Source organism: Hyla sarda, chromosome 1, assembly GCF_029499605.1.
Source record: "Hyla sarda isolate aHylSar1 chromosome 1, aHylSar1.hap1, whole genome shotgun sequence".
Taxonomy (NCBI): domain Eukaryota; kingdom Metazoa; phylum Chordata; class Amphibia; order Anura; family Hylidae; genus Hyla; species Hyla sarda.
In genome coordinates, this window is record NC_079189.1 from 191,889,859 (window position 1) to 191,914,190 (window position 24,332).

A 24,332-nucleotide genomic window follows, 5' to 3' on the forward strand; every position below is an offset into this window, starting at 1 on the left:
AACGATTTAACTCACTTTAGTGGATTTTGAGTTAAAATGAAACTGCTGAAACCAAGGATCAAAGCAGGGATATTTAGTCAAACGCTCTCCCAACAGAGCTAGTTCAGCTAACACACTTAGTGCATTGATGGTTGTGTAGATGGTTGTGTAGAGCACAGCATTGTAAGATGTCCCCAATAATAGGAATGGTTTTTCATGTGTAAAAATGTCTCTTTTTATAAAGAAAAAAAAACTTGAAAATTTTCAAAATGAAAACCAAACACTGTACTGGCATGAAATGCTAACGGGATATGTAAAACAATTTTCTCCACAATGCAAAATAGTGCCTATGAGGTATATTAACTAAGCTGCTAAAACTCTAAACGCATCAACGACTTAACTTACTTCAGTTGATTTTGAGACATAAGGAAACTGCCGAAACCCGGGATCGAACCAGGGACCTTTAGATCTTCAGTCTAACGCTCTCCCAAATGAGCTATTTCGGCTAATACACCTAGTTGACAGATGGTGGTGTAGGGCACAGTGTTGTAAAATGTCCCCAACGATAGGGATGTTTTTTCATGTGTTAAAACAACGGTTTTACAGCTCGCATGGCTTCTTTTTTTTTCGCATTGGTGGAGGTGTAATACAAAGGAAAGTCAGGATGGCCGAGCGGTCTAAGGCGCTGCGATCAGGTCGCAGTCTCCTCTGGAGGCGTGGGTTCGAATCCCACTTCTGACAGATGTTTTTTATATAGAGACTAAAAATCTTCAAAAAATTTCGGAATGAAAACTACACACTGTACTGGCATGGAATGCTAACGGGATTTGTAAAATTATATTCACCACAATGCAACATAGGGCTTTTGAGGTATTTTACCTAAGCTGCCAAAACTCTAAACGCATCAACGATTTAACTCACTTTAGTGGATTTTGAGTTAAAATGAAACTGCTGAAACCAAGGATCAAAGCAGGGATATTTAGTCAAAAGCTCTCCCAACAGAGCTAGTTCAGCTAACACACTTAGTGCATTGATGGTTGTGTAGATGGTTGTGTAGAGCACAGCATAGTAAGATGTCCCCAATAATAGGAATGGTTTTTCATGTGTAAAAATGTCTCTTTTTATAAAGAAAAAAAAACTTCAAAATTTTCAAAATGAAAACCAAACACTGTACTGGCATGAAATGCTAACGGGATATGTAAAACAATTTTCTCCACAATGCAAAATAGTGCCTATGAGGTATATTAACTAAGCTGCTAAAACTCTAAACGCATCAACGACTTAACTTACTTCAGTTGATTTTGAGACATAAGGAAACTGCCGAAACCCGGGATCGAACCAGGGACCTTTAGATCTTCAGTCTAACGCTCTCCCAACTGAGCTATTTCGGCTAATACACCAAGTTGACAGTAGTGTTGAGCGGCATAGGCCATATTCGAATTCGCGAATATTCGCGAATATATGGACGAATATTCGTCATATATTCGCGAATATTCGCATATTCGTTATGTCCTAGTTTTATTTTCGCATATGCGAATATTCGTGTATGCGAAATTCGCGAATGCGAAAATTAACATAAGTGAATATTGGCATATGCAAAGTTAACACGTGCGAAAATTCGCATATGCGAAAATTAGATATGCGAATTTTCGCACGCCAGTCTCACAAAGTAGTATAACAGTCTTCTTTACACCACACAAGCTGGAAGCAGAGAGGGATGATCACTGTGAAGAAAAAAAAAAAAAAAAAAAAAAAAAAAAAACAATATTCGTAATTACGAATATATAGCGCTATATTCGCGAAATTCGCGAATTCGCGAATAATATTCGAATTGCGAATATTCGCGAGCAACACTAGTTGACAGATGGTGGTGTAGGGCACAGTGTTGTAAAATGTCCCCAACTAAACCCGGGATCGAACCAGGGACCTTTAGATCTTCAGTCTAACGCTCTCCCAACTGAGCTATTTCGGCTAATACACCTAGTTGACAGATGGTGGTGTAGGGCACAGTGTTGTAAAATGTCCCGAACGATAGGGATGTTTTTTCATGTGTTAAAACAACGGTTTTACAGCTCGCATGGCTTCTTTTTTGCATTGGTGGAGATGTAATACAAAGCAAAGTCAGGATGGCCGAGCGGTCTAAGGCGCTGCGTTCAGGTCGCAGTCTCCTCTGGAGGCGTGGGTTCGAATCCCACTTCTGACAGATGTTTTTTATACAGAGACTAAAAATCTTCAAAAAATTTCAGAATGAAAACTACACACTGTACTGGCATGGAATGCTAACGGGATTTGTAAAATTATATTCACCACAATGCAACATAGGGCTTTTGAGGTATTTTACCTAAGCTGCCAAAACTCTAAACGCATCAACGATTTAACTCACTTTAGTGGATTTTGAGTTAAAATGAAACTGCTGAAACCAAGGATCAAAGCAGGGATATTTAGTCAAACGCTCTCCCAACAGAGCTAGTTCAGCTAACACACTTATTGCATTGACGGTGTGTAGATGGTTGTGTAGAGCACAGCATTGTAAGATGTCCCCAATAATAGGAATGGTTTTTCATGTGTAAAAATGTCTCTTTTTATAAAGAAAAAAAAACTTCAAAATTTTCAAAATGAAAACCAAACACTGTACTGGCATGAAATGCTAACGGGATATGTAAAACAATTTTCTCCACAATGCAAAATAGTGCCTATGAGGTATATTAACTAAGCTGCTAAAACTCTAAACGCATCAACGACTTAACTTACTTCAGTTGATTTTGAGACATAAGGAAACTGCCGAAACCCGGCATCAAACCAGGGACCTTTAGATCTTCAGTCTAACGCTCTCCCAACTGAGCTATTTCGGCTAATTCACCTAGTTGACAGATGGTGGTGTAGGGCACAGTGTTGTAAAATGTCCCCAACGATAGGGATGTTTTTTCATGTGTTAAAACAACGGTTTTACAGCTCGCATGGCTTCTTTTTTTTTTGCATTGGTGGAGGTGTAAAACAAAGCAAAGTCAGGATGGCCGAGCGGTCTAAGGCGCTGCGTTCAGGTCGCAGTCTCCTCTGGAGGCGTGGGTTCGAGTCCCACTTCTGACAGATGTTTTTTATATAGAGACTAAAAATCTTCAAAAAATTTCAGAATGAAAACTACACACTGTACTGGCATGGAATGCTAACGGGATTTGTAAAATTATATTCACCACAATGCAACATAGGGCTTTTGAGGTATTTTACCTAAGCTGCCAAAACTCTAAACGCATCAACGATTTAACTCACTTTAGTGGATTTTGAGTTAAAATGAAACTGCTGAAACCAAGGATCAAAGCAGTCAAACGCTCTCCCAACAGAGCTAGTTCAGCTAACACACTTAGTGCATTGACGGTTGTGTAGATGGTTGTGTAGAGCACAGCATTGTAAGATGTCCCCAATAATAGGAATGGTTTTTCATGTGTAAAAATGTCTCTTTTTATAAAGAAAAAAAAACTTCAAAATTTTCAAAATGAAAACCAAACACTATACTGGCATGAAATGCTAACCGGATATGTAAAACAATTTTCTCCACAATGCAAAATAGTGCCTTTGAGGTATATTAACTAAGCTGCTAAAACTCTAAACGCATCAACGACTTAACTTACTTCAGTTGATTTTGAGACATAAGGAAACTGCCGAAACCCAGGATCGAACCAGGGACCTTTAGATCTTCAGTCTAACGCTCTCCCAACTGAGCTATTTCAGCTAATACACCTAGTTGACAGATGGTGGTGTAGGGCACAGTGTTGTAAAATGTCCCCAACGATAGGGATGTTTTTTCATGTGTTAAAACATCGGTTTTACAGCTCGCATGGCTTCTTTTTTGCATTGGTGGAGATGTAATACAAAGCAAAGTCAGGATGGCCGAGCGGTCTAAGGCGCTGCGTTCAGGTCGCAGTCTCCTCTGGAGGCGTGGGTTCGAATCCCACTTCTGACAGATGTTTTTTATATAGAGACTAAAAATCTTCAAAAAATTTCAGAATGAAAACTACACACTGTACTGGCATGGAATGCTAACGGGATTTGTAAAATTATATTCACCACAATGCAACATAGGGCTTTTGAGGTATTTTACCTAAGCTGCCAAAACTCTAAACGCATCAACGATTTAACTCACTTTAGTGGATTTTGAGTTAAAATGAAACTGCTGAAACCAAGGATCAAAGCAGGGATATTTAGTCAAACGCTCTCCCAACAGAGCTAGTTCAGCTAACACACTTAGTGCATTGATGGTTGTGTAGATGGTTGTGTAGATGGTTGTGTAGAGCACAGCATTGTAAGATGTCCCCAATAATAGGAATGGTTTTTCATGTGTAAAAATGTCTCTTTTTATAAAGAAAAAAAAACTTCAAAATTTTCAAAATGAAAACCAAACACTGTACTGGCATGAAATGCTAACGGGATATGTAAAACAATTTTCTCCACAATGCAAAATAGTGCCTATGAGGTATATTAACTAAGCTGCTAAAACTCTAAACGCATCAACGACTTAACTTACTTCAGTTGATTTTGAGACATAAGGAAACTGCCGAAACCCGGGATCGAACCAGGGACCTTTAGATCTTCAGTCTAACGCTCTCCCAACTGAGCTATTTCGGCTAATACACCTAGTTGACAGATGGTGGCATAGGGCACAGTGTTGTAAAATGTCCCCAACGATAGGGATGTTTTTTCATGTGTTAAAACAACGGTTTTACAGCTCGCATGGCTTCTTTTTTTTTTGCATTGATGGAGGTGTAATATAAAGCAAAGTCAGGATGGCCGAGCGGTCTAAGGCGCTGCGTTCAGGTCGCAGTCTCCTCTGGAGGCGTGGGTTCGAATCCCACTTCTGACAGATGTTTTTTATATAGAGACTAAAAATCTTCAAAAAATTTCAGAATGAAAACTACACACTGTACTGGCATGGAATGCTAACGGGATTTGTAAAATTATATTCACCACAATGCAACATAGGGCTTTTGAGGTATTTTACCTAAGCTGCCAAAACTCTAAACGCATCAACGATTTAACTCACTTTAGTGGATTTTGAGTTAAAATGAAACTGCTGAAACCAAGGATCAAAGCAGGGATATTTAGTCAAACGCTCTCCCAACAGAGCTAGTTCAGCTAACACACTTATTGCATTGACGGTTGTGTAGATGGTTGTGTAGAGCACAGCATTGTAAGATGTCCCCAATAATAGGAATGGTTTTTCATGTGTAAAAATGTCTCTTTTTATAAAGAAAAAAAAACTTCAAAATTTTCAAAATGAAAACCAAACACTGTACTGGCATGAAATGCTAACCGGATATGTAAAACAATTTTCTCCACAATGCAAAATAGTGCCTTTGAGGTATATTAACTAAGCTGCTAAAACTCTAAACGCATCAACGACTTAACTTACTTCAGTTGATTTTGAGACATAAGGAAACTGCCGAAACCCGGGATCGAACCAGGGACCTTTAGATCTTCAGTCTAACGCTCTCCCAACTGAGCTATTTCGGCTAATACACTTAGTTGACAGATGGTGGTGTAGGGCACAGTGTTGTAAAATGTCCCGAACGATAGGGATGTTTTTTCATGTGTTAAAACAACGGTTTTACAGCTCGCATGGCTTCTTTTTTGCATTGGTGGAGATGTAATACAAAGCAAAGTCAGGATGGCCGAGCGGTCTAAGGCGCTGCGTTCAGGTCGCAGTCTCCTCTGGAGGCGTGGGTTCGAATCCCACTTCTGACAGATGTTTTTTATATAGAGACTAAAAATCTTCAAAAAATTTCAGAATGAAAACTACACACTGTACTGGCATGGAATGCTAACGGGATTTGTAAAATTATATTCACCACAATGCAACATAGGGCTTTTGAGGTATTTAACCTAAGCTGCCAAACTCTAAACGCATCAACGATTTAACTCACTTTAGTGGATTTTGAGTTAAAATGAAACTGCTGAAACCAAGGATCAAAGCAGGGATATTTAGTCAAACGCTCTCCCAACAGAGCTAGTTCAGCTAACACACTTAGTGCATTGATGGTTGTGTAGATGGTTGTGTAGAGCACAGCATTGTAAGATGTCCCCAATAATAGGAATGGTTTTTCATGTGTAAAAATGTCTCTTTTTATAAAGAAAAAAAAACTTCAAAATTTTCAAAATGAAAACCAAACACTGTACTGGCATGAAATGCTAACGGGATATGTAAAACAATTTTCTCCACAATGCAAAATAGTGCCTATGAGGTATATTAACTAAGCTGCTAAAACTCTAAACGCATCAACGACTTAACTTACTTCAGTTGATTTTGAGACATAAGGAAACTGCCGAAACCCGGGATCGAACCAGGGACCTTTAGATCTTCAGTCTAACGCTCTCTCAACTGAGCTATTTCGGCTAATACACAGTGTTGTAAAATGTCCCCAACGATAGGGATGTTTTTTCATGTGTTAAAACAACGGTTTTACAGCTCGCATGGCTTCTTTTTTTTTCGCATTGGTGGAGGTGTAATACAAAGGAAAGTCAGGATGGCCGAGCGGTCTAAGGCGCTGCGTTCAGGTCGCAGTCTCCTCTGGAGGCATGGGTTCGAATCCCACTTCTGACAGATGTTTTTTATATAGAGACTAAAAATCTTCAAAAAATTTCGGAATGAAAACTACACACTGTACTGGCATGGAATGCTAACGGGATTTGTAAAATTATATTCACCACAATGCAACATAGGGCTTTTGAGGTATTTTACCTAAGCTGCCAAAACTCTAAACGCATCAACGATTTAACTCACTTTAGTGGATTTTGAGTTAAAATGAAACTGCTGAAACCAAGGATCAAAGCAGGGATATTTAGTCAAACGCTCTCCCAACAGAGCTAGTTCAGCTAACACACTTAGTGCATTGATGGTTGTGTAGATGGTTGTGTAGAGCACAGCATAGTAAGATGTCCCCAATAATAGGAATGGTTTTTCATGTGTAAAAATGTCTCTTTTTATAAAGAAAAAAAAACTTCAAAATTTTCAAAATGAAAACCAAACACTGTACTGGCATGAAATGCTAACCGGATATGTAAAACAATTTTCTCCACAATGCAAAATAGTGCCTTTGAGGAATATTAACTAAGCTGCTAAAACTCTAAACGCATCAACGACTTAACTTACTTCAGTTGATTTTGAGACATAAGGAAACTGCCGAAACCCGGGACCGAACCAGGGACCTTTAGATCTTCAGTCTAACGCTCTCCCAACTGAGCTATTTCGGCTAATACACCTAGTTGACAGATGGTGGTGTAGGGCACAGTGTTGTAAAATGTCCCCAACGATAGGGATGTTTTTTCATGTGTTAAAACAACGGTTTTACAGCTCGCATGGCTTCTTTTTTTTTCGCATTGGTGGAGGTGTAATACAAAGCAAAGTCAGGATGGCCGAGCGGTCTAAGGCGCTGCGTTCAGGTCGCAGTCTCCTCTGGAGGCGTGGGTTCGAATCCCACTTCTGACAGATGTTTTTTATATAGAGACTAAAAATCTTCAAAAAATTTCGGAATGAAAACTACACACTGTACTGGCATGGAATGCTAACGGGATTTGTAAAATTATATTCACCACAATGCAACATAGGGCTTTTGAGGTATTTTACCTAAGCTGCCAAAACTCTAAACGCATCAACGATTTAACTCACTTTAGTGGATTTTGAGTTAAAATGAAACTGCTGAAACCAAGGATCAAAGCAGGGATATTTAGTCAAACGCTCTCCCAACAGAGCTAGTTCAGCTAACACACTTATTGCATTGACGGTTGTGTAGATGGTTGTGTAGAGCACAGCATTGTAAGATGTCCCCAATAATAGGAATGGTTTTTCATGTGTAAAAATGTCTCTTTTTATAAAGAAAAAAAAACTTCAAAATTTTCAAAATGAAAACCAAACACTGTACTGGCATGAAATGCTAACGGGATATGTAAAACAATTTTCTCCACAATGCAAAATAGTGCCTATGAGGTATATTAACTAAGCTGCTAAAACTCTAAACGCATCAACGACTTAACTTACTTCAGTTGATTTTGAGACATAAGGAAACTGCCGAAACCCGGGATCGAACCAGGGACCTTTAGATCTTCAGTCTAACGCTCTCCCAACTGAGCTATTTCGGCTAATACACCTAGTTGACAGATGGTGGCATAGGGCACAGTGTTGTAAAATGTCCCCAACGATAGGGATGTTTTTTCATGTGTTAAAACAACGGTTTTACAGCTCGCATGGCTTCTTTTTTTTTTGCATTGATGGAGGTGTAATATAAATCAAAGTCAGGATGGCCGAGCGGTCTAAGGCGCTGCGTTCAGGTCGCAGTCTCCTCTGGAGGCGTGGGTTCGAATCCCACTTCTGACAGATGTTTTTTATATAGAGACTAAAAATCTTCAAAAAATTTCAGAATGAAAACTACACACTGTACTGGCATGGAATGCTAACGGGATTTGTAAAATTATATTCACCACAATGCAACATAGGGCTTTTGAGGTATTTTACCTAAGCTGCCAAAACTCTAAACACATCAACGATTTAACTCACTTTAGTGGATTTTGAGTTAAAATGAAACTGCTGAAACCAAGGATCAAAGCAGTCAAACGCTCTCCCAACAGAGCTAGTTCAGCTAACACACTTAGTGCATTGACGGTTGTGTAGATGGTTGTGTAGAGCACAGCATTGTAAGATGTCCCCAATAATAGGAATGGTTTTTCATGTGTAAAAATGTCTCTTTTTATAAAGAAAAAAAAAACTTCAAAATTTTCAAAATGAAAACCAAACACTATACTGGCATGAAATGCTAACCGGATATGTAAAACAATTTTCTCCACAATGCAAAATAGTGCCTTTGAGGTATATTAACTAAGCTGCTAAAACTCTAAACGCATCAACGACTTAACTTACTTCAGTTGATTTTGAGACATAAGGAAACTGCCGAAACCCGGGATCGAACCAGGGACCTTTAGATCTTCAGTCTAACGCTCTCCCAACTGAGCTATTTCGGCTAATACACCTAGTTGACAGATGGTGGTGTAGGGCACAGTGTTGTAAAATGTCCCGAACGATAGGGATGTTTTTTCATGTGTTAAAACAACGGTTTTACAGCTCGCATGGCTTCTTTTTTGCATTGGTGGAGATGTAATACAAAGCAAAGTCAGGATGGCCGAGCGGTCTAAGGCGCTGCGTTCAGGTCGCAGTCTCCACTGGAGGCGTGGGTTCGAATCCCACTTCTGACAGATGTTTTTTATATAGAGACTAAAAATCTTCAAAAAATTTCAGAATGAAAACTACACACTGTACTGGCATGGAATGCTAACGGGATTTGTAAAATTATATTCACCACAATGCAACATAGGGCTTTTGAGGTATTTAACCTAAGCTGCCAAACTCTAAACGCATCAACGATTTAACTCACTTTAGTGGATTTTGAGTTAAAATGAAACTGCTGAAACCAAGGATCAAAGCAGGGATATTTAGTCAAACGCTCTCCCAACAGAGCTAGTTCAGCTAACACACTTAGTGCATTGATGGTTGTGTAGATGGTTGTGTAGAGCACAGCATTGTAAGATGTCCCCAATAATAGGAATGGTTTTTCATGTGTAAACATGTCTCTTTTTATAAAGAAAAAAAAACTTCAAAATTTTCAAAATGAAAACCAAACACTGTACTGGCATGAAATGCTAACAGGATATGTAAAACAATTTTCTCCACAATGCAAAATAGTGCCTATGAGGTATATTAACTAAGCTGCTAAAACTCTAAACGCATCAACGACTTAACTTACTTCAGTTGATTTTGAGACATAAGGAAACTGCCGAAACCCGGGACCAAACCAGGGACCTTTAGATCTTCAGTCTAACGCTCTCCCAACTGAGCTATTTCGGCTAATACACCTAGTTGACAGATGGTGGTGTAGGGCACAGTGTTGTAAAATGTCCCCAACGATAGGGATGTTTTTTCATGTGTTAAAACAACGGTTTTACAGCTCGCATGGCTTCTTTTTTTTTTTCGCATTGGTGGAGGTGTAATACAAAGGAAATCAGGATGGCCGAGCGGTCTAAGGCACTGCGTTCAGATCGCAGTCTCCTCTGGAGGCGTGGGTTCGAATCCCACTTCTGACAGATGTTTTTTATATAGAGACTAAAAATCTTCAAAAAATTTCAGAATGAAAACTACACACTGTACTGGCATGGAATGCTAACGGGATTTGTAAAATTATATTCACCACAATGCAACATAGGGCTTTTGAGGTATTTTACCTAAGCTGCCAAAACTCTAAACGCATCAACGATTTAACTCACTTTAGTGGATTTTGAATTAAAATGAAACTGCTGAAACCAAGGATCAAAGCAGGGATATTTAGTCAAACGCTCTCCCAACAGAGCTAGTTCAGCTAACACACTTGGTGCATTGATGGTTGTGTAGATGGTTGTGTAGAGCACAGCATTGTAAGATGTCCCCAATAATAGGAATGGTTTTTCATGTGTAAAAATGTCTCTTTTTATAAAGAAAAAAAAACTTCAAAATTTTCAAAATGAAAACCAAACACTGTACTGGCATGAAATGCTAACGGGATATGTAAAACAATTTTCTCCACAATGCAAAATAGTGCCTTTGAGGTATATTAACTAAGCTGCTAAAACTCTAAACGCATCAACGACTTAACTTACTTCAGTTGATTTTGAGACATAAGGAAACTGCCGAAACCCGGGATCGAACCAGGGACCTTTAGATCTTCAGTCTAACGCTCTCCCAACTGAGCTATTTCGGCTAATACACCTAGTTGACAGATGGTGGTGTAGGGCACAGTGTTGTAAAATGTCCCCAACGATAGGGATGTTTTTTCATGTGTTAAAACAACGGTTTTACAGCTCGCATGGCTTCTTTTTTTTTCGCATTGGTGGAGGTGTAATACAAAGCAAAGTCAGGATGGCCGAGCGGTCTAAGGCGCTGCGTTCAGGTCGCAGTCTCCTCTGGAGGCGTGGGTTCGAATCCCACTTCTGACAGATGTTTTTTATATAGAGACTAAAAATCTTCAAAAAATTTCGGAATGAAAACTACACACTGTACTGGCATGGAATGCTAACGGGATTTGTAAAATTATATTCACCACAATGCAACATAGGGCTTTTGAGGTATTTTACCTAAGCTGCCAAAACTCTAAACGCATCAACGATTTAACTCACTTTAGTGGATTTTGAGTTAAAATGAAACTGCTGAAACCAAGGATCAAAGCAGGGATATTTAGTCAAACGCTCTCCCAACAGAGCTAGTTCAGCTAACACACTTATTGCATTGACGGTTGTGTAGATGGTTGTGTAGAGCACAGCATTGTAAGATGTCCCCAATAATAGGAATGGTTTTTCATGTGTAAAAATGTCTCTTTTTATAAAGAAAAAAAAACTTCAAAATTTTCAAAATGAAAACCAAACACTGTACTGGCATGAAATGCTAACGGGATATGTAAAACAATTTTCTCCACAATGCAAAATAGTGCCTATGAGGTATATTAACTAAGCTGCTAAAACTCTAAACGCATCAACGACTTAACTTACTTCAGTTGATTTTGAGACATAAGGAAACTGCCGAAACCCGGGATCGAACCAGGGACCTTTAGATCTTCAGTCTAACGCTCTCCCAACTGAGCTATTTCGGCTAATACACCTAGTTGACAGATGGTGGCATAGGGCACAGTGTTGTAAAATGTCCCCAACGATAGGGATGTTTTTTCATGTGTTAAAACAACGGTTTTACAGCTCGCATGGCTTCTTTTTTTTTTGCATTGATGGAGGTGTAATATAAATCAAAGTCAGGATGGCCGAGCGGTCTAAGGCGCTGCGTTCAGGTCGCAGTCTCCTCTGGAGGCGTGGGTTCGAATCCCACTTCTGACAGATGTTTTTTATATAGAGACTAAAAATCTTCAAAAAATTTCAGAATGAAAACTACACACTGTACTGGCATGGAATGCTAACGGGATTTGTAAAATTATATTCACCACAATGCAACATAGGGCTTTTGAGGTATTTTACCTAAGCTGCCAAAACTCTAAACACATCAACGATTTAACTCACTTTAGTGGATTTTGAGTTAAAATGAAACTGCTGAAACCAAGGATCAAAGCAGTCAAACGCTCTCCCAACAGAGCTAGTTCAGCTAACACACTTAGTGCATTGACGGTTGTGTAGATGGTTGTGTAGAGCACAGCATTGTAAGATGTCCCCAATAATAGGAATGGTTTTTCATGTGTAAAAATGTCTCTTTTTATAAAGAAAAAAAAAACTTCAAAATTTTCAAAATGAAAACCAAACACTATACTGGCATGAAATGCTAACCGGATATGTAAAACAATTTTCTCCACAATGCAAAATAGTGCCTTTGAGGTATATTAACTAAGCTGCTAAAACTCTAAACGCATCAACGACTTAACTTACTTCAGTTGATTTTGAGACATAAGGAAACTGCCGAAACCCGGGATCGAACCAGGGACCTTTAGATCTTCAGTCTAACGCTCTCCCAACTGAGCTATTTCGGCTAATACACCTAGTTGACAGATGGTGGTGTAGGGCACAGTGTTGTAAAATGTCCCGAACGATAGGGATGTTTTTTCATGTGTTAAAACAACGGTTTTACAGCTCGCATGGCTTCTTTTTTGCATTGGTGGAGATGTAATACAAAGCAAAGTCAGGATGGCCGAGCGGTCTAAGGCGCTGCGTTCAGGTCGCAGTCTCCACTGGAGGCGTGGGTTCGAATCCCACTTCTGACAGATGTTTTTTATATAGAGACTAAAAATCTTCAAAAAATTTCAGAATGAAAACTACACACTGTACTGGCATGGAATGCTAACGGGATTTGTAAAATTATATTCACCACAATGCAACATAGGGCTTTTGAGGTATTTAACCTAAGCTGCCAAACTCTAAACGCATCAACGATTTAACTCACTTTAGTGGATTTTGAGTTAAAATGAAACTGCTGAAACCAAGGATCAAAGCAGGGATATTTAGTCAAACGCTCTCCCAACAGAGCTAGTTCAGCTAACACACTTAGTGCATTGATGGTTGTGTAGATGGTTGTGTAGAGCACAGCATTGTAAGATGTCCCCAATAATAGGAATGGTTTTTCATGTGTAAACATGTCTCTTTTTATAAAGAAAAAAAAACTTCAAAATTTTCAAAATGAAAACCAAACACTGTACTGGCATGAAATGCTAACAGGATATGTAAAACAATTTTCTCCACAATGCAAAATAGTGCCTATGAGGTATATTAACTAAGCTGCTAAAACTCTAAACGCATCAACGACTTAACTTACTTCAGTTGATTTTGAGACATAAGGAAACTGCCGAAACCCGGGACCAAACCAGGGACCTTTAGATCTTCAGTCTAACGCTCTCCCAACTGAGCTATTTCGGCTAATACACCTAGTTGACAGATGGTGGTGTAGGGCACAGTGTTGTAAAATGTCCCCAACGATAGGGATGTTTTTTCATGTGTTAAAACAACGGTTTTACAGCTCGCATGGCTTCTTTTTTTTTTTCGCATTGGTGGAGGTGTAATACAAAGCAAATCAGGATGGCCGAGCGGTCTAAGGCACTGCGTTCAGATCGCAGTCTCCTCTGGAGGCGTGGGTTCGAATCCCACTTCTGACAGATGTTTTTTATATAGAGACTAAAAATCTTCAAAAAATTTCAGAATGAAAACTACACACTGTACTGGCATGGAATGCTAACGGGATTTGTAAAATTATATTCACCACAATGCAACATAGGGCTTTTGAGGTATTTTACCTAAGCTGCCAAAACTCTAAACGCATCAACGATTTAACTCACTTTAGTGGATTTTGAATTAAAATGAAACTGCTGAAACCAAGGATCAAAGCAGGGATATTTAGTCAAACGCTCTCCCAACAGAGCTAGTTCAGCTAACACACTTGGTGCATTGATGGTTGTGTAGATGGTTGTGTAGAGCACAGCATTGTAAGATGTCCCCAATAATAGGAATGGTTTTTCATGTGTAAAAATGTCTCTTTTTATAAAGAAAAAAAAACTTCAAAATTTTCAAAATGAAAACCAAACACTGTACTGGCATGAAATGCTAACGGGATATGTAAAACAATTTTCTCCACAATGCAAAATAGTGCCTTTGAGGTATATTAACTAAGCTGCTAAAACTCTAAACGCATCAACGACTTAACTTACTTCAGTTGATTTTGAGACATAAGGAAACTGCCGAAACCCGGGATCGAACCAGGGACCTTTAGATCTTCAGTCTAACGCTCTCCCAACTGAGCTATTTCGGCTAATACACCTAGTTGACAGATGGTGGTGTAGGGCACAGTGTTGTAAAATGTCCCCAACGATAGGGATGTTTTTTCATGTGTTAAAACAACGGTTTTACAGCTCGCATGGCTTCTTTTTTGCATTGGTGGAGGTATAATACAAAGCAAAGTCAGGATGGCCAAGCGGTCTAAGGCGCTGTGTTCAGGTCGCAGTCTCCTCTGGAGGCGTGGGTTCGAATCCTACTTCTGACAGATGTTTTTTATATAGAGACTAAAAATCTTCAAAAAATTTCAGAATGAAAACTACACACTGTACTGGCATGGAATGCTAACGGGATTTGTAAAATTATATTCACCACAATGCAACATAGGGCTTTTGAGGTATTTTACCTAAGCTGCCAAAACTCTAAACGCATCAACGATTTAACTCACTTTAGTGGATTTTGAGTTAAAATGAAACTGCTGAAACCAAGGATCAAAGCAGGGATATTTAGTCAAACGCTCTCCCAACAGAGCTAGTTCTGCTAACACACTTAGTGCATTGATGGTTGTGTAGATGGTTGTGTAGATGGTTGTGTAGAGCACAGCATTGTAAGATGTCCCCAATAATAGGAATGGTTTTTCATGTGTAAAAATGTCTCTTTTTATAAAGAAAAAAAAACTTCAAAATTTTCAAAATGAAAACCAAACACTGTACTGGCATGAAATGCTAACGGGATATGTAAAACAATTTTCTCCACAATGCAAAATAGTGCCTTTGAGGTATATTAACTAAGCTGCTAAAACTCTAAACGCATCAACGACTTAACTTACTTCAGTTGATTTTGAGACATAAGGAAACTGCCGAAACCCGGGATCGAACCAGGGACCTTTAGATCTTCAGTCTAACGCTCTCCCAACTGAGCTATTTCGGCTAATACACCTAGTTGACAGATGGTGGTGTAGGGCACAGTGTTGTAAAATGTCCCCAACGATAGGGATGTTTTTTCATGTGTTAAAACAACGGTTTTACAGCTCGCATGGCTTCTTTTTTTTTTGCATTGGTGGAGGTGTAATAAAAAGCAAAGTCAGGATGGCCGAGCGTTCTAAGGCTTGTGTTCAGGTCGCAGTCTCCTCTGGAGGCGTGGGTTCGAATCCCACTTCTGACAGATGTTTTTTATATAGAGACTAAAAATCTTCAAAAAATTTCAGAATGAAAACTACACACTGTACTGGCATGGAATGCTAACGGGATTTGTAAAATTATATTCACCACAATGCAACATAGGGCTTTTGAGGTATTTTACCTAAGCTGCCAAAACTCTAAACACATCAACGATTTAACTCACTTTAGTGGATTTTGAGTTAAAATGAAACTGCTGAAACCAAGGATCAAAGCAGTCAAACGCTCTCCCAACAGAGCTAGTTCAGCTAACACACTTAGTGCATTGACGGTTGTGTAGATGGTTGTGTAGAGCACAGCATTGTAAGATGTCCCCAATAATAGGAATGGTTTTTCATGTGTAAAAATGTCTCTTTTTATAAAGAAAAAAAAAACTTCAAAATTTTCAAAATGAAAACCAAACACTATACTGGCATGAAATGCTAACCGGATATGTAAAACAATTTTCTCCACAATGCAAAATAGTGCCTTTGAGGTATATTAACTAAGCTGCTAAAACTCTAAACGCATCAACGACTTAACTTACTTCAGTTGATTTTGAGACATAAGGAAACTGCCGAAACCCGGGATCGAACCAGGGACCTTTAGATCTTCAGTCTAACGCTCTCCCAACTGAGCTATTTCGGCTAATACACCTAGTTGACAGATGGTGGTGTAGGGCACAGTGTTGTAAAATGTCCCGAACGATAGGGATGTTTTTTCATGTGTTAAAACAACGGTTTTACAGCTCGCATGGCTTCTTTTTTGCATTGGTGGAGATGTAATACAAAGCAAAGTCAGGATGGCCGAGCGGTCTAAGGCGCTGCGTTCAGGTCGCAGTCTCCACTGGAGGCGTGGGTTCGAATCCCACTTCTGACAGATGTTTTTTATATAGAGACTAAAAATCTTCAAAAAATTTCAGAATGAAAACTACACACTGTACTGGCATGGAATGCTAACGGGATTTGTAAAATTATATTCACCACAATGCAACATAGGGCTTTTGAGGTATTTAACCTAAGCTGCCAAACTCTAAACGCATCAACGATTTAACTCACTTTAGTGGATTTTGAGTTAAAATGAAACTGCTGAAACCAAGGATCAAAGCAGGGATATTTAGTCAAACGCTCTCCCAACAGAGCTAGTTCAGCTAACACACTTAGTGCATTGATGGTTGTGTAGATGGTTGTGTAGAGCACAGCATTGTAAGATGTCCCCAATAATAGGAATGGTTTTTCATGTGTAAACATGTCTCTTTTTATAAAGAAAAAAAAACTTCAAAATTTTCAAAATGAAAACCAAACACTGTACTGGCATGAAATGCTAACAGGATATGTAAAACAATTTTCTCCACAATGCAAAATAGTGCCTATGAGGTATATTAACTAAGCTGCTAAAACTCTAAACGCATCAACGACTTAACTTACTTCAGTTGATTTTGAGACATAAGGAAACTGCCGAAACCCGGGATCGAACCAGGGACCTTTAGATCTTCAGTCTAACGCTCTCCCAACTGAGCTATTTCGGCTAATACACAGTGTTGTACAATGTCCCCAACGATAGGGATGTTTTTTCATGTGTTAAAACAACGGTTTTACAGCTCGCATGGCTTCTATTTTTTTCGCATTGGTGGAGGTGTAATACAAAGGAAAGTCAGGATGGCCGAGCGGTCTAAGGCGCTGCGTTCAGGTCGCAGTCTCCTCTGGAGGCGTGGGTTCGAATCCCACTTCTGACAGATGTTTTTTATATAAAGACTAAAAATCTTCAAAAAATTTCGGAATGAAAACTACACACTGTACTGGCATGGAATGCTAACGGGATTTGTAAAATTCTATTCACCACAATGCAACATAGGGCTTTTGAGGTATTTTACCTAAGCTGCCAAAACTCTAAACGCATCAGCGATTTAACTCACTTTAGTGGATTTTGAGTTAAAATGAAACTGCTGAAACCAAGGATCAAAGCAGGGATATTTAGTCAAACGCTCTCCCAACAGAGCTAGTTCAGCTAACACACTTAGTGCATTGATGGTTGTGTAGATGGTTGTGTAGAGCACAGCATAGTAAGATGTCCCCAATAATAGGAATGGTTTTTCATGTGTAAAAATGTCTCTTTTTATAAAGAAAAAAAAACTTCAAAATTTTCAAAATGAAAACCAAACACTGTACTGGCATGAAATGCTAACGGGATATGTAAAACAATTTTCTCCACAATGCAAAATAGTGCCTATGAGGTATATTAACTAAGCTGCTAAAACTCTAAACGCATCAACGACTTAACTTACTTCAGTTGATTTTGAGACATAAGGAAACTGCCGAAACCCGGGATCAAACCAGGGACCTTTAGATCTTCAGTCTAACGCTCTCCCAACTGAGCTATTTCGGCTAGTTCACCTAGTTGACAGATGGTGGTGTAGGGCACAGTGTTGTAAAATGTCCCCAACGATAGGGATGTTTTTTCATGTGTTAAAACAACGGTTTTACAGCTCGCATGGCTTCTTTTTTTTTTGCATTGGTGGAGGTGTAAAACAAAGCAAAGTCAGGATGGCCGAGCGGTCTAAGGCGCTGCGTTCAGGTCGCAGTCTCCTCTGGAGGCGTGGGTTCGAATCCCACTTCTGACAGATGTTTTTTATATAGAGACTAAAAATCTTCAAAAAATTTCAGAATGAAAACTACACACTGTACTGGCATGGAATGCTAACGGGATTTGTAAAATTATATTCACCACAATGCAACATAGGGCTTTTGAGGTATTTTACCTAAGCTGCCAAAACTCTAAACGCATCAACGATTTAACTCACTTTAGTGGATTTTGAGTTAAAATGAAACTGCTGAAACCAAGGATCAAAGCAGTCAAACGCTCTCCCAACAGAGCTAGTTCAGCTAACACACTTAGTGCATTGACGGTTGTGTAGATGGTTGTGTAGAGCACAGCATTGTAAGATGTCCCCAATAATAGGAATGGTTTTTCATGTGTAAAAATGTCTCTTTTAATAAAGAAAAAAAAACTTCAAAATTTTCAAAATGAAAACCAAACACTATACTGGCATGAAATGCTAACCGGATATGTAAAACAATTTTCTCCACAATGCAAAATAGTGCCTTTGAGGTATATTAACTAAGCTGCTAAAACTCTAAACGCATCAACGACTTAACTTACTTCAGTTGATTTTGAGACATAAGGAAACTGCCGAAACCCGGGATCGAACCAGGGACCTTTAGATCTTCAGTCTAACGCTCTCCCAACTGAGCTATTTCGGCTAATACACCTAGTTGACAGATGGTGGTGTAGGGCACAGTGTTGTAAAATGTCCCGAACGATAGGGATGTTTTTTCATGTGTTAAAACAACGGTTTTACAGCTCGCTAAGCTGCTAAAACTCTAAACGCATCAACGACTTAACTTACTTCAGTTGATTTTGAGACATAAGGAAACTGCCGAAACCCGGGATCGAACCAGGGACCTTTAGATCTTCAGTCTAACGCTCTCCCAACTGAGCTATTTCGGCTAATTCACCTAGTTGACAGATGGTGGTGTAGGGCACAGTGTTGTAAAATGTCCCCAACGATAGGGATGTTTTTTCATGTGTTAAAACAACGGTTTTACAGCTCGCATGGCTTCTTTTTTTTTTGCATTGGTGGAGGTGTAAAACAAAGCAAAGGCAGGATGGCCGAGCGGTCTAAGGCGCTGCGTTCAGGTCGCAGTCTCCTCTGGAGGCGTGGGTTCGAATCCCACTTCTGACAGATGTTTTTTATATAGAGACTAAAAATCTTCGAAAAATTTCAGAATGAAAACTACACACTGTACTGGCATGGAATGCTAACGGGATTTGTAAAATTATATTCACCACAATGCAACATAGGGCTTTTGAGGTATTTTACCTAAGCTGCCAAAACTCTAAACGCATCAACGATTTAACTCACTTTAGTGGATTTTGAGTTAAAATGAAACTGCTGAAACCAAGGATCAAACCAAACACTGTACTGGCATGAAATGCTAACGGGATATGTAAAACAATTTTCTCCACAATGCAAAATAGTGCCTATGAGGTATATTAACTAAGCTGCTAAAACTCTAAACGCATCAAAGACTTAACTTACTTCAGTTGATTTTGAGACATAAGGAAACTGCCGAAACCCTGGATCGAACCAGGGACCTTTAGATCTTCAGTCTAACGCTCTCCCAACTGAGCTATTTCGGCTAATACACCTAGTTGACAGATGGTGGTGTAGGGCACAGTGTTGTAAAATGTCCCCAACGATAGGGATGTTTTTTCATGTGTTAAAACAACGGTTTTACAGCTGTAATACAAAGCAAAGTCAGGATGGCCGAGCGGTCTAAGGCGCTGCGTTCAGGTCGCAGTCTCCTCTGGAGGCGTGGGTTCGAATCCCACTTCTGACAGATGATTTTTATATAGAGACTAAAAATCTTCAAAAAATTTCAGAATGAAAACTACACACTGTACTGGCATGGAATGCTAACGGGATTTGTAAAATTATATTCACCACAATGCAACATAGGGCTTTTGAGGTATTTTACCTAAGCTGCCAAAACTCTAAACGCATCAACGATTTAACTCACTTTAGTGGATTTTGAATTAAAATGAAACTGCTGAAACCAAGGATCAAAGCAGGGATATTTAGTCAAACGCTCTCCCAACAGAGCTAGTTCAGCTAACACACTTGGTGCATTGATGGTTGTGTAGATGGTTGTGTAGAGCACAGCATTGTAAGATGTCCCCAATAATAGGAATGGTTTTTCATGTGTAAAAATGTCTCTTTTTATAAAGAAAAAAAAACTTCAAAATTCAAAATCCCACTTCTGACAGATGTTTTTTATATAGAGACTAAAAATCTTCAAAAAATTTCAGAATGAAAACTACACACTGTACTGGCATGGAATGCTAACGGGATTTGTAAAATTATATTCACCACAATGCAACATAGGGCTTTTGAGGTATTTTACCTAAGCTGCCAAAACTCTAAACGCATCAACGATTTAACTCACTTTAGTGGATTTTGAGTTAAAATGAAACTGCTGAAACCAAGGATCAAAGCAGGGATATTTAGTCAAACGCTCTCCCAACAGAGCTAGTTCAGCTAACACACTTAGTGCATTGATGGTTGTGTAGATGGTTGTTTAGAGCACAGCATTGTAAGATGTCCCCAATAATAGGAATGGTTTTTCATGTGTAAAAATGTCTCTTTTTATAAAGAAAAATTTACTTCAAAATTTTCAAAATGAAAACCAAACACTGTACTGGCATGAAATGCTAACGGGATATGTAAAACAATTTTCTCCACAATGCAAAATAGTGCCTTTGAGGTATATTAACTAAGCTGCTAAAACTCTAAACGCATCAACGACTTAACTTACTTCAGTTGATTTTGAGACATAAGGAAACTGCCGAAACCCGGGATCGAACCAGGGACCCTTAGATCTTCAGTCTAACGCTCTCCCAACTGAGCTATTTCGGCTAATACACCTAGTTGACAGATGGTGGTGTAGGGCACAGTGTTGTAAAATGTCCCCAAAGATAGGGATGTTTTTTCATGTGTTAAAACAACGGTTTTACAGCTCGCATGGCTTCTTTTTTGCATTGGTGGAGATGTAATACAAAGCACTGTCAGGATGGCCGAGCGGTCTAAGGCGCTGCGTTCAGGTCGCAGTCTCCTCTGGAGGCGTGGGTTCGAATCCCACTTCTGACAGATGTTTTTTATATAGAGACTAAAAATCTTCAAAAAATTTCAGAATGAAAACTACACACTGTACTGGCATGGAATGCTAACGGGATTTGTAAAATTATATTCACCACAATGCAACATAGGGCTTTTGAGGTATTTTACCTAAGCTGCCAAAACTCTAAACGCATCAACGATTTAACTCACTTTAGTGGATTTTGAGTTAAAATGAAACTGCTGAAACCAAGGATCAAAGCAGTCAAACGCTCTCCCAACAGAGCTAGCTCAGCTAACACACTTAGTGCATTGACGTTTGTGTAGATGGTTGTGTAGAGCACAGCATTGTAAGATGTCCCCAATAATAGGAATGGTTTTTCATGTGTAAAAATGTCTCTTTTTATAAAGAAAAAAAAACTTCAAAATTTTAAAAATGAAAACCAAACACTGTACTGGCATGAAATGCTAACCGGATATGTAAAACAATTTTCTCCACAATGCAAAATAGTGCCTTTGAGGAATATTAACTAAGCTGCTAAAACTCTAAACGCATCAACGACTTAACTTACTTCAGTTGATTTTGAGACATAAGGAAACTGCCGAAACCCGGGACCGAACCAGGAACCTTTAGATCTTCAGTCTAACGCTCTCCCAACTGAGCTATTTCGGCTAAAACACCTAGTTGACAGATGGTGGTGTAGGGCACAGTGTTGTAAAATGTCCCCAACGATAGGGATGTTTTTTCATGTGTTAAAACAACGGTTTTACAGCTAGCATGGCTTCTTTTTTTTTCGCATTGGTGGAGGTGTAATACAAAGGAAAGTCAGGATGGCCGAGCGGTCTAAGGTGCTGCGTTCAGATTGCAGTCTCCTCTGGAGGCGTGGGTTCGAATCCCACTTCTGACAGATGTTTTTTATATAGAGACTAAAAATCTTCAAAAAATTTCGGAATGAAAACTACACACTGTACTGGCATGGAATGCTAACGGGATTTGTAAAATTATATTCACCACAATGCAACATAGGGCGTTTGAGGTATTTTACCTAAGCTGCCAAAACTCTAAACGCATCAACGATTTAACTCACTTTAGTGGATTTTGAGTTAAAATGAAACTGCTGAAACCAAGGATCAAACCAAACACTGTACTGGCATGAAATGCTAACGGGATATGTAAAACAATTTTCTCCACAATGCAAAATAGTGCCTATGAGGTATATTAACTAAGCTGCTAAAACTCTAAACGCATCAAAGACTTAACTTACTTCAGTTGATTTTGAGACATAAGGAAACTGCCGAAACCCTGGATCGAACCAGGGACCTTTAGATCTTCAGTCTAACGCTCTCCCAACTGAGCTATTTCGGCTAATACACCTAGTTGACAGATGGTGGTGTAGGGCACAGTGTTGTAAAATGTCCCCAACGATAGGGATGTTTTTTCATGTGTTAAAACAACGGTTTTACAGCTCGCATGGCTTCTTTTTTTTTCGCATTGGTGGAGGTGTAATACAAAGGAAAGTCAGGATGGCCGAGCGGTCTAAGGCGCTGCGTTCAGGTCGCAGTCTCCTCTGGAGGCGTGGGTTCGAATCCCACTTCTGACAGATGTTTTTTATATAGAGACTAAAAATCTTCAAAAAATTTCGGAATGAAAACTACACACTGTACTGGCATGGAATGCTAACGGGATTTGTAAAATTATATTCACCACAATGCAACATAGGGCTTTTGAGGTATTTTACCTAAGCTGCCAAAACTCTAAACGCATCAACGATTTAACTCACTTTAGTGGATATTGAGTTAAAATGAAACTGCTGAAACCAAGGATCAAAGCAGGGATATTTAGTCAAACGCTCTCCCAACAGAGCTAGTTCAGCTAACACACTTAGTGCATTGATGGTTGTGTAGATGGTTGTGTAGAGCACAGCATTGTAAGATGTCCCCAATAATAGGAATGGTTTTTCATGTGTAAAAATGTCTCTTTTTATAAAGAAAAAAAAACTTGAAAATTTTCAAAATGAAAACCAAACACTGTACTGGCATGAAATGCTAACGGGATATGTAAAACAATTTTCTCCACAATGCAAAATAGTGCCTATGAGGTATATTAACTAAGCTGCTAAAACTCTAAACGCATCAACGACTTAACTTACTTCAGTTGATTTTGAGACATAAGGAAACTGCCGAAACCCGGGATCGAACCAGGGACCTTTAGATCTTCAGTCTAACGCTCTCCCAACTGAGCTATTTCGGCTAAAACACCTAGTTGACAGATGGTGGTGTAGGGCACAGTGTTGTAAAATGTCCCCAACGATAGGGATGTTTTTTCATGTGTTAAAACAACGGTTTTACAGCTAGCATGGCTTCTTTTTTTTTCGCATTGGTGGAGGTGTAATACAAAGGAAAGTCAGGATGGCCGAGCGGTCTAAGGTGCTGCGTTCAGATTGCAGTCTCCTCTGGAGGCGTGGGTTCGAATCCCACTTCTGACAGATGTTTTTTATATAGAGACTAAAAATCTTCAAAAAATTTCGGAATGAAAACTACACACTGTACTGGCATGGAATGCTAACGGGATTTGTAAAATTATATTCACCACAATGCAACATAGGGCGTTTGAGGTATTTTACCTAAGCTGCCAAAACTCTAAACGCATCAACGATTTAACTCACTTTAGTGGATTTTGAGTTAAAATGAAACTGCTGAAACCAAGGATCAAACCAAACACTGTACTGGCATGAAATGCTAACGGGATATGTAAAACAATTTTCTCCACAATGCAAAATAGTGCCTATGAGGTATATTAACTAAGCTGCTAAAACTCTAAACGCATCAACGACTTAACTTACTTCAGTTGATTTTGAGACATAAGGAAACTGCCGAAACCCGGGATCGAACCAGGGACCTTTAGATCTTCAGTCTAACGCTCTCCCAACTGAGCTATTTCGGCTAAAACACCTAGTTGACAGATGGTGGTGTAGGGCACAGTGTTGTAAAATGTCCCCAACGATAGGGATGTTTTTTCATGTGTTAAAACAACGGTTTTACAGCTAGCATGGCTTCTTTTTTTTTCGCATTGGTGGAGGTGTAATACAAAGGAAAGTCAGGATGGCCGAGCGGTCTAAGGTGCTGCGTTCAGATTGCAGTCTCCTCTGGAGGCGGGGGTTCGAATCCCACTTCTGACAGATGTTTTTTATATAGAGACTAAAAATCTTCAAAAAATTTCGGAATGAAAACTACACACTGTACTGGCATGGAATGCTAACGGG

The 24,332-nt window shown here is 39.2% G+C and overlaps 46 non-coding genes across 46 annotated transcripts; 24 read left to right on the forward strand and 22 right to left on the reverse strand.

Moving 5' to 3' along the window:
- Nucleotides 1–637: 637 nt before the first annotated feature.
- On the forward strand, nt 638–720 carry TRNAL-CAG (transfer RNA leucine (anticodon CAG)). The gene has a single exon. It is a non-coding gene; the product is annotated as a tRNA-Leu (tRNA).
- Nucleotides 721–1,297: 577 nt separating this feature from the next.
- Nucleotides 1,298–1,370, reverse strand: TRNAF-GAA (transfer RNA phenylalanine (anticodon GAA)). The gene has a single exon. It is a non-coding gene; the product is annotated as a tRNA-Phe (tRNA).
- Nucleotides 1,371–2,099: 729 nt separating this feature from the next.
- Nucleotides 2,100–2,182, forward strand: TRNAL-CAG (transfer RNA leucine (anticodon CAG)). Its single transcript has one exon. It is a non-coding gene; the product is annotated as a tRNA-Leu (tRNA).
- An 801-nt stretch (nt 2,183–2,983) lies between these two features.
- On the forward strand, nt 2,984–3,066 carry TRNAL-CAG (transfer RNA leucine (anticodon CAG)). The gene has a single exon. It is a non-coding gene; the product is annotated as a tRNA-Leu (tRNA).
- Nucleotides 3,067–3,854: 788 nt separating this feature from the next.
- Nucleotides 3,855–3,937, forward strand: TRNAL-CAG (transfer RNA leucine (anticodon CAG)). Its single transcript has one exon. It is a non-coding gene; the product is annotated as a tRNA-Leu (tRNA).
- Nucleotides 3,938–4,526: 589 nt separating this feature from the next.
- Nucleotides 4,527–4,599, reverse strand: TRNAF-GAA (transfer RNA phenylalanine (anticodon GAA)). Its single transcript has one exon. It is a non-coding gene; the product is annotated as a tRNA-Phe (tRNA).
- A 152-nt stretch (nt 4,600–4,751) lies between these two features.
- Nucleotides 4,752–4,834, forward strand: TRNAL-CAG (transfer RNA leucine (anticodon CAG)). The gene has a single exon. It is a non-coding gene; the product is annotated as a tRNA-Leu (tRNA).
- Nucleotides 4,835–5,411: 577 nt separating this feature from the next.
- TRNAF-GAA (transfer RNA phenylalanine (anticodon GAA)) lies at nt 5,412–5,484 on the reverse strand. Its single transcript has one exon. It is a non-coding gene; the product is annotated as a tRNA-Phe (tRNA).
- A 148-nt stretch (nt 5,485–5,632) lies between these two features.
- TRNAL-CAG (transfer RNA leucine (anticodon CAG)) lies at nt 5,633–5,715 on the forward strand. Its single transcript has one exon. It is a non-coding gene; the product is annotated as a tRNA-Leu (tRNA).
- Nucleotides 5,716–6,291: 576 nt separating this feature from the next.
- Nucleotides 6,292–6,364, reverse strand: TRNAF-GAA (transfer RNA phenylalanine (anticodon GAA)). The gene has a single exon. It is a non-coding gene; the product is annotated as a tRNA-Phe (tRNA).
- Nucleotides 6,365–6,488: 124 nt separating this feature from the next.
- On the forward strand, nt 6,489–6,571 carry TRNAL-CAG (transfer RNA leucine (anticodon CAG)). Its single transcript has one exon. It is a non-coding gene; the product is annotated as a tRNA-Leu (tRNA).
- Nucleotides 6,572–7,148: 577 nt separating this feature from the next.
- On the reverse strand, nt 7,149–7,221 carry TRNAF-GAA (transfer RNA phenylalanine (anticodon GAA)). The gene has a single exon. It is a non-coding gene; the product is annotated as a tRNA-Phe (tRNA).
- A 152-nt stretch (nt 7,222–7,373) lies between these two features.
- On the forward strand, nt 7,374–7,456 carry TRNAL-CAG (transfer RNA leucine (anticodon CAG)). The gene has a single exon. It is a non-coding gene; the product is annotated as a tRNA-Leu (tRNA).
- A 577-nt stretch (nt 7,457–8,033) lies between these two features.
- TRNAF-GAA (transfer RNA phenylalanine (anticodon GAA)) lies at nt 8,034–8,106 on the reverse strand. Its single transcript has one exon. It is a non-coding gene; the product is annotated as a tRNA-Phe (tRNA).
- A 152-nt stretch (nt 8,107–8,258) lies between these two features.
- Nucleotides 8,259–8,341, forward strand: TRNAL-CAG (transfer RNA leucine (anticodon CAG)). The gene has a single exon. It is a non-coding gene; the product is annotated as a tRNA-Leu (tRNA).
- A 568-nt stretch (nt 8,342–8,909) lies between these two features.
- Nucleotides 8,910–8,982, reverse strand: TRNAF-GAA (transfer RNA phenylalanine (anticodon GAA)). Its single transcript has one exon. It is a non-coding gene; the product is annotated as a tRNA-Phe (tRNA).
- A 148-nt stretch (nt 8,983–9,130) lies between these two features.
- TRNAL-CAG (transfer RNA leucine (anticodon CAG)) lies at nt 9,131–9,213 on the forward strand. The gene has a single exon. It is a non-coding gene; the product is annotated as a tRNA-Leu (tRNA).
- Nucleotides 9,214–10,015: 802 nt separating this feature from the next.
- TRNAL-CAG (transfer RNA leucine (anticodon CAG)) lies at nt 10,016–10,098 on the forward strand. Its single transcript has one exon. It is a non-coding gene; the product is annotated as a tRNA-Leu (tRNA).
- Nucleotides 10,099–10,675: 577 nt separating this feature from the next.
- On the reverse strand, nt 10,676–10,748 carry TRNAF-GAA (transfer RNA phenylalanine (anticodon GAA)). The gene has a single exon. It is a non-coding gene; the product is annotated as a tRNA-Phe (tRNA).
- A 152-nt stretch (nt 10,749–10,900) lies between these two features.
- On the forward strand, nt 10,901–10,983 carry TRNAL-CAG (transfer RNA leucine (anticodon CAG)). The gene has a single exon. It is a non-coding gene; the product is annotated as a tRNA-Leu (tRNA).
- A 577-nt stretch (nt 10,984–11,560) lies between these two features.
- TRNAF-GAA (transfer RNA phenylalanine (anticodon GAA)) lies at nt 11,561–11,633 on the reverse strand. Its single transcript has one exon. It is a non-coding gene; the product is annotated as a tRNA-Phe (tRNA).
- A 152-nt stretch (nt 11,634–11,785) lies between these two features.
- Nucleotides 11,786–11,868, forward strand: TRNAL-CAG (transfer RNA leucine (anticodon CAG)). Its single transcript has one exon. It is a non-coding gene; the product is annotated as a tRNA-Leu (tRNA).
- A 568-nt stretch (nt 11,869–12,436) lies between these two features.
- Nucleotides 12,437–12,509, reverse strand: TRNAF-GAA (transfer RNA phenylalanine (anticodon GAA)). Its single transcript has one exon. It is a non-coding gene; the product is annotated as a tRNA-Phe (tRNA).
- Nucleotides 12,510–12,657: 148 nt separating this feature from the next.
- Nucleotides 12,658–12,740, forward strand: TRNAL-CAG (transfer RNA leucine (anticodon CAG)). Its single transcript has one exon. It is a non-coding gene; the product is annotated as a tRNA-Leu (tRNA).
- Nucleotides 12,741–13,542: 802 nt separating this feature from the next.
- Nucleotides 13,543–13,625, forward strand: TRNAL-CAG (transfer RNA leucine (anticodon CAG)). The gene has a single exon. It is a non-coding gene; the product is annotated as a tRNA-Leu (tRNA).
- Nucleotides 13,626–14,202: 577 nt separating this feature from the next.
- On the reverse strand, nt 14,203–14,275 carry TRNAF-GAA (transfer RNA phenylalanine (anticodon GAA)). The gene has a single exon. It is a non-coding gene; the product is annotated as a tRNA-Phe (tRNA).
- Nucleotides 14,276–15,095: 820 nt separating this feature from the next.
- On the reverse strand, nt 15,096–15,168 carry TRNAF-GAA (transfer RNA phenylalanine (anticodon GAA)). The gene has a single exon. It is a non-coding gene; the product is annotated as a tRNA-Phe (tRNA).
- An 802-nt stretch (nt 15,169–15,970) lies between these two features.
- TRNAF-GAA (transfer RNA phenylalanine (anticodon GAA)) lies at nt 15,971–16,043 on the reverse strand. Its single transcript has one exon. It is a non-coding gene; the product is annotated as a tRNA-Phe (tRNA).
- A 148-nt stretch (nt 16,044–16,191) lies between these two features.
- On the forward strand, nt 16,192–16,274 carry TRNAL-CAG (transfer RNA leucine (anticodon CAG)). Its single transcript has one exon. It is a non-coding gene; the product is annotated as a tRNA-Leu (tRNA).
- Nucleotides 16,275–16,850: 576 nt separating this feature from the next.
- TRNAF-GAA (transfer RNA phenylalanine (anticodon GAA)) lies at nt 16,851–16,923 on the reverse strand. The gene has a single exon. It is a non-coding gene; the product is annotated as a tRNA-Phe (tRNA).
- Nucleotides 16,924–17,047: 124 nt separating this feature from the next.
- Nucleotides 17,048–17,130, forward strand: TRNAL-CAG (transfer RNA leucine (anticodon CAG)). The gene has a single exon. It is a non-coding gene; the product is annotated as a tRNA-Leu (tRNA).
- A 577-nt stretch (nt 17,131–17,707) lies between these two features.
- Nucleotides 17,708–17,780, reverse strand: TRNAF-GAA (transfer RNA phenylalanine (anticodon GAA)). The gene has a single exon. It is a non-coding gene; the product is annotated as a tRNA-Phe (tRNA).
- Nucleotides 17,781–17,932: 152 nt separating this feature from the next.
- Nucleotides 17,933–18,015, forward strand: TRNAL-CAG (transfer RNA leucine (anticodon CAG)). Its single transcript has one exon. It is a non-coding gene; the product is annotated as a tRNA-Leu (tRNA).
- A 567-nt stretch (nt 18,016–18,582) lies between these two features.
- On the reverse strand, nt 18,583–18,655 carry TRNAF-GAA (transfer RNA phenylalanine (anticodon GAA)). The gene has a single exon. It is a non-coding gene; the product is annotated as a tRNA-Phe (tRNA).
- Nucleotides 18,656–18,829: 174 nt separating this feature from the next.
- On the reverse strand, nt 18,830–18,902 carry TRNAF-GAA (transfer RNA phenylalanine (anticodon GAA)). The gene has a single exon. It is a non-coding gene; the product is annotated as a tRNA-Phe (tRNA).
- Nucleotides 18,903–19,054: 152 nt separating this feature from the next.
- Nucleotides 19,055–19,137, forward strand: TRNAL-CAG (transfer RNA leucine (anticodon CAG)). Its single transcript has one exon. It is a non-coding gene; the product is annotated as a tRNA-Leu (tRNA).
- Nucleotides 19,138–19,522: 385 nt separating this feature from the next.
- On the reverse strand, nt 19,523–19,595 carry TRNAF-GAA (transfer RNA phenylalanine (anticodon GAA)). Its single transcript has one exon. It is a non-coding gene; the product is annotated as a tRNA-Phe (tRNA).
- Nucleotides 19,596–19,712: 117 nt separating this feature from the next.
- TRNAL-CAG (transfer RNA leucine (anticodon CAG)) lies at nt 19,713–19,795 on the forward strand. The gene has a single exon. It is a non-coding gene; the product is annotated as a tRNA-Leu (tRNA).
- Nucleotides 19,796–20,798: 1,003 nt separating this feature from the next.
- TRNAF-GAA (transfer RNA phenylalanine (anticodon GAA)) lies at nt 20,799–20,871 on the reverse strand. The gene has a single exon. It is a non-coding gene; the product is annotated as a tRNA-Phe (tRNA).
- Nucleotides 20,872–21,019: 148 nt separating this feature from the next.
- Nucleotides 21,020–21,102, forward strand: TRNAL-CAG (transfer RNA leucine (anticodon CAG)). Its single transcript has one exon. It is a non-coding gene; the product is annotated as a tRNA-Leu (tRNA).
- A 792-nt stretch (nt 21,103–21,894) lies between these two features.
- TRNAL-CAG (transfer RNA leucine (anticodon CAG)) lies at nt 21,895–21,977 on the forward strand. Its single transcript has one exon. It is a non-coding gene; the product is annotated as a tRNA-Leu (tRNA).
- A 385-nt stretch (nt 21,978–22,362) lies between these two features.
- On the reverse strand, nt 22,363–22,435 carry TRNAF-GAA (transfer RNA phenylalanine (anticodon GAA)). The gene has a single exon. It is a non-coding gene; the product is annotated as a tRNA-Phe (tRNA).
- Nucleotides 22,436–22,587: 152 nt separating this feature from the next.
- Nucleotides 22,588–22,670, forward strand: TRNAL-CAG (transfer RNA leucine (anticodon CAG)). Its single transcript has one exon. It is a non-coding gene; the product is annotated as a tRNA-Leu (tRNA).
- Nucleotides 22,671–23,247: 577 nt separating this feature from the next.
- On the reverse strand, nt 23,248–23,320 carry TRNAF-GAA (transfer RNA phenylalanine (anticodon GAA)). The gene has a single exon. It is a non-coding gene; the product is annotated as a tRNA-Phe (tRNA).
- Nucleotides 23,321–23,472: 152 nt separating this feature from the next.
- Nucleotides 23,473–23,555, forward strand: TRNAL-CAG (transfer RNA leucine (anticodon CAG)). The gene has a single exon. It is a non-coding gene; the product is annotated as a tRNA-Leu (tRNA).
- A 385-nt stretch (nt 23,556–23,940) lies between these two features.
- TRNAF-GAA (transfer RNA phenylalanine (anticodon GAA)) lies at nt 23,941–24,013 on the reverse strand. The gene has a single exon. It is a non-coding gene; the product is annotated as a tRNA-Phe (tRNA).
- Nucleotides 24,014–24,332: the final 319 nt, after the last annotated feature.